Source organism: Periplaneta americana, chromosome 17 (genome assembly GCF_040183065.1).
Source record: "Periplaneta americana isolate PAMFEO1 chromosome 17, P.americana_PAMFEO1_priV1, whole genome shotgun sequence".
Taxonomy (NCBI): domain Eukaryota; kingdom Metazoa; phylum Arthropoda; class Insecta; order Blattodea; family Blattidae; genus Periplaneta; species Periplaneta americana.
The window spans coordinates 123,986,911-123,992,910 of NC_091133.1; positions in this window are offsets into that span (position 1 = coordinate 123,986,911).

Genomic DNA, 6,000 nt, shown 5'->3' on the forward strand with positions numbered 1-6,000 from the left:
TTGTTGCTGTGATGAGTGGTGAATCAACAGTGAAGATTAACTTGGACTTATCCCCAGCAGACATTGTGAAATTGAATTATGTACCAGTTACTTCTTGTGACGTCGAACGCTCTTTTAGTCAGTATAAATCTATCCTCAGAGACAATAGAAGAAGATTCACTTTTCAGCACTTGAAAGAAATGTTTGTAACCTATTGTTATGGTAACAGACAATAAAAATTGTGTTTTGTTGAAACTACATTGGAAGATAAGGTACGTCCATTATATTTTTTGTTTAGTTTGATTAAAATGTACCAATATTTAACGTACATAGTCATTTTTTTATAATTTTAAGTCCATATTTAATTCCATATTTTGGTAAAAATCCATATTTAATTCCATATTTTGGTAAAAATAACTACATATATATTTACATATTTCATATATTTTTAGTCCATATAAATCCGTTCCCTGCTCATAAGTAATACCAATAAGGCATCACTCATGAGGCAACTAAGAAATAATGGGGTAAGGTGGAGAGTTCTTTTCCCTTAGTACTGATTAGTAATTTCACTAATTTCACTGATCATACAAACAAATTATTCTTTGTCTAACACATATCATAAGTGAGATGTACTGCCAGAACCTCAATCAGAGGAACTAGTGTCTTAAATGGTTGAAATAAAATAATAAATGTTATATGTCCACAACTGCACTGTCTCCTGTTAGCAGTGGCGGTTCCTCGGGGGAGGGAAGGGAGGAACGTCCTCCTCACATTTTTTTTTGAAAGTAAATACCAAATAAAATATGTGCCTTGAAATTCGAGGAAGATTCGATAATTTTTAAGTTCTCAGCTGTAAGAAAACCTCGGTTGATCGAGTTTTAAACGATGTGCGCTCTTGTGCTGCTAGAAAACTCTGAGAAAGATACGAGATTGTTTGTGTAGAGGAAAGCCAATCCATTTCTCCTTTACTGCAGTTAGACAACAGCGCACTAGCGGCCAGAGAAAGAAGCAGAGTTTTAAAGCAAGTAAATGAACGGAGAGGGAGGAGATCCTCCTCTGAATCAGTGCATGGGCGGGAAATAGAAACCGACTGGTCGTGCAGCAAGCTCGCTACCGCTGCCATCTAACGATCTTGCATTCAACCAGACATCTAGGAGGAGGCACAATAAAAACATTTTTAACGCAAAGCTATGAAAGATACCATATAAACTTTTTTTTAAAATTATAAATAAATATTATTCATTGCACTTTATATAGGCTACTATTCATGGTTTGAATCTTTCAAGGATATTTGGAAGTTAAAGTTGGGTTATATAAAACAAAGAGAAAGTAGTTAGTTCTACATTAGTATCGCAGGTCTTTTGGCCCCTGAAATTCACTTCCATTCATTATCTACTAGACAGGGCAACAGCCACAAGACCTGACATTCTTCAAAAGCATGTGATACTGATCTTGTGAAATGTACATGTGGCAACACAGACCACGTGGGTGGGTGCAGTGTTCTCGCTTTCCTCAGATTATTTCCCATTCCCATTTCCGTAAAACGGTTCTGATTACGTGTTAGTAGCTATAGTCTCTTCCAACACGTGTGATGCTGTAATGTGCGCGAGAAATGCTGCGATGTTGTGAATTTCCTTGTAATTGTTAATTTGTGCAATTATTCAATAATGAATGGAAGTGAAAACATAATATATTTTGTAAAATTTAGGAAACTCAGTTTACAAGAACAGATTATTGCTATACAGAAGGGAAGGCCAACTCCAACACTACCTGGTTTTAAATGTATGCATGTAGGCTAATTTGTAGCATGTTTTATTCAAGAAGATCATTTCGTGCTGTTAACTTCTTTCCGCCTCTTAAGAAATACGCAGGAGCCGCCACTGCCTGTTAGAATACTTTTTCTTTAAAAGTCAGCAATAATTTTTTCAGTCTATTTACTATAAATTGGAAGTGTAGCTTTGCAACAGAGATTTATTGCATTTATTTAATAAATATATTCAGTACTTTCATTTCTAGCAGAACATGCCGGAACACCTTCTACAAAGAGTTCCACCACCTTTTTCTCTAGAAGAAAAGCACTGGGCATATTCATTTATTTTATTTAACAACATTTGAAGACCTCCCTCATAGAACGTTGTATATCATATGCAAAAGCCGTTGATATACAACCTTCTTTGAGGAAGGTCTTCATTTTAAAAGGTGATATTTAGTGTGTAGAAAATTTCATTCAGTTTCTCCTTTAAAAGATCATTTTCTATTCATAATTATTTGTAATTACATAGCAAAATAAACATTCGTTATTCAACATTATAGTTCTTTTTTATTTTTTGCCACTTTCACAAGCAGGTATCTTACAACATACAAAATGAAATAGTACACAAAATAAAGCAACACATTCGCACATCCCTCCCAATTCTCCAGTCATATTTCTTCATATTTATAAAAGAATTTAATTTATCAAAATCTCTACAAAATATACAGAAGTAAACAAAGTTTCTGTAACTCTGGAATTTATTTTGCTTGAATAGACTTGGTACTATATGTAAATTTGTTTGTTTTGTTTTGTTAAGGATGTTGAATTCCAAAGCAACATTAACTGTTGTGATTCAATACTGATGATGTGACACTTAACTAAATCATTTAGCCTGATTCATTTTCTTCTAGTAGTGAATATATAGGTATTTTTATAATTTTATTTACATAAAACATGACTAATTCATAAAAATATAGTTTATTCCAATATAAGCACAGGCATTTTTATGTTTTCGAGGGGTTGAGTCCTCTAGCTTCGAAATAAAAATAACAACAGTAATATCATACAAAGTAATATGATTTTCAATTGCCTGCTAATCATCTAACGTTACTTAGCCTACTTTCAGATATTATAATACAATCTTCATTCCAAACATTACCAATGGTAACACAATAATACCTTAATACAATTGTGTATGCTCCAATTTTATTGTATGTGTCAACATTGGAGAGCAAATACACAATGCATTGTCAACAGCCTGTAGCAGGATTGGTTAGGTTATGAATCATCAGAGCTTGAAACAGGGCGACTTAATATTTAATCACAGTTCCTTGTCACATACAAAACCATTCTTTACTGTCATTTTCAATTGTTATACTGTCTCTTTAAAAATGTACGTTAACAAGGGAGGAAGACTTTATACTATGTTCTATCTGTAATAAACGGATCAGGCTTTTATTTTTTGAGTTATTAAATTCTCATACCAGAATACAGATAACAACAGCTTTCAATAGTAGGGTCTCCTGTACTTGAATATTAATGGTACACGTTTCTTTCAGTTACAAAAATAACTACAGTATTTAATACATCCATAACCATAGCATAAAATGACATTTCGTATGCTATATGAAATCAAATTAAATTCCTCGATTATTTATGTAAATTACATTTTAAACTTCATAAATATTATAACGCAGTGAAGCCTGCAATTGTTTTGTAAACTATAGCTGAATATTGTAGACTATTCATATAAAATTTTATTTCTTTTTCTCCGAAGAAAGTTTCTGTATCCCTATTTCAAGCACTTTATAAATTGGAAACATTTCCAGATATAAATTAGGTATTAATCTTTACAATAATGTTTGAATTGAGGCACTTTAATTGATGTCCATAGTTTTACAACGTTCTTCCAGCTCTTTACCATCAAGGCACTTTGGAAATTCATATTTTAGCGTAAAACAGAGTTTAAGAAAATATAATTTTTAAGGACAGAACTGTTGGGCGTTAAATTACATTTGGAAAGTGCAGGTACATATAATTAATAAAATGCAGTGCAACTGTTTATACCATGTACAAATCACAACCTTGCATATCTCCTGACCTGACTCAAGAATCGCTAAGTACAAACAACCACTGACCACCCAACTGAAAAAAGAGCCATCTAATTCCATTGCCACAGTTAAACTACTTACTTAAATGTCACTAAAAGCTGTTATGATGATACCTGGATGGATGGTAGCTAAACAAATTCAAAAGCACACAACTTAATCTAAGAACTACTATTACCTGCAATTTACAAAATGATTTTATATGAATATCATTGTATAAAGAGTTTTGGTCACGAGAACTACAATTTTATATCTTAACTGAAATTTACTGAACATCAACTGGGATCAAGACTACATATATTTTATTTCATATTCATCATATGTTTCATATATTAATATCTGGGACGATTATATACCGTTTCATTATACTTCTAATGACATGACCCCTTTATGCAATGATTGAACCAAAATGCCGGTTTCCATCCAATAGTGGAACTGAGTTTACCTGAATAATGCTTAGCATGGAATTTTTTACTTTTTATAAATGTATAAATATATTTATATTATACAGTCTTAGCATTAGCCCTTAAAAACAATTAAAACTATTTACATACATATGTACAAATGGATTGGCTCTTGGTATCTGTGTGCAGTACAATCCCTACACAATACTTAATTTTCGTTTCTGTATTGCTGCATTTAGAGATATTGTTCACATCTCAAATCACAAAAATATTACTTCAGAAACTCAAAATGACATTCACTAATTCATTTTAAGGAAAAAACAATTTCATTTATAATAAGTTCGGTAAAAATAATTTACAAGGTACGTAAAACTATAGTCCCGTCACTCTAATTTCCGGCAGCCAATCATGTTGCCGGTCGGCTACATTTAAACGTGTGCGTCTTGTGATTCGCTGATGCATTTCCTAAGGCTCGATAAATACTTAATATAATCGCCCGCCATTTTGGCTCTTTCGTTGAGTTCGCAGAAAGCACACGAGGACGTTATTTGCCGCTCAATTATTTGCTCAATTACAGTGCGTTTGATTTATTATCATAGGAGCTATGACATGATCATGTTTAACGGTGCGGCAAATAGATCCCTCGTCTGGTAGTTCGGCAACGAAAGAACAAAAATGGCGAACGATACTACCTACCTAGACTTTATAGAGCCTTCACTTCCTAAGATGTAAGCAAAGAGGAGGAGTCACACCAGGAATAACAGCATCGCGACTATAGATAACAGAATAAAGTTAATTTTAAGAACCAAGGGAAAGAATTATTATGCATTTCGTAATGAATTTACTTATTTAAATATGAATACACGTTATTAAATATAGTCTTTTTTCTTTCCTACAAACTTACATCTACAGAGTTTCATTACCGGTATAAGTTTTTAATGTATTCCCTCCCATTCGCATAATTTTAACTGATTGAATATATTATAACATGAAAACAAGATTAATTGAGAATTGAATTAAACAGAGATGGTGACAAAATATCATTGATACAAACCCGTAATCTTCGTCTGACATAGGAAAGATTTCATGAGTAGAAATATACTGGGTGGATCAAGATAAACCGAACCCAATATCAGAGAAGATATTCGATATAGCAGCACGCAATAATAATAAGGCACATTGACCTTGAACGGAGTGAGGGTAAGGCGCGGGGAGGGGGTAAAGCTTGCTTGTGAAGGAAACACCTGCAACAATCGAGTTAAATAGCCTTGCAGATCTTATGTTCATTACTTGGTTTGAATTCTGTTTATCTTGGCCCACCCGGTATAAACTATCTATACCTGCAGCAGCTTTCCAACGTAATAAACTGTTAACAGGAAAACTGTAACAAGTAGATAGGTAAAGGTTTTACCAGATCGTGAATGCCAAAATCTATCTATGAAATGTATCAGGTCAATTCTTAAAATTCTTTTCAGTTCACATAATAGTTCATTTGATAATTTTGAACGTATTTTTATCTTATTGTATTCATCCCTTATCCTAAAATCTAAATAGATTTCACACTAACTACAACATTAAACAAAAGTTGAAGATATTTTTATAAACTTTATATAATATTATTCAATTTTAGTTCAAGATGGGAATTTGTAGTGGATGGAAATATTATTTTTTGACCAGTTTCTAATTGTAGGGATTGTACAACAGTGAATAATTGATTACTCAGAGCTGTAACCATCACAAAATCAGCTTGAAG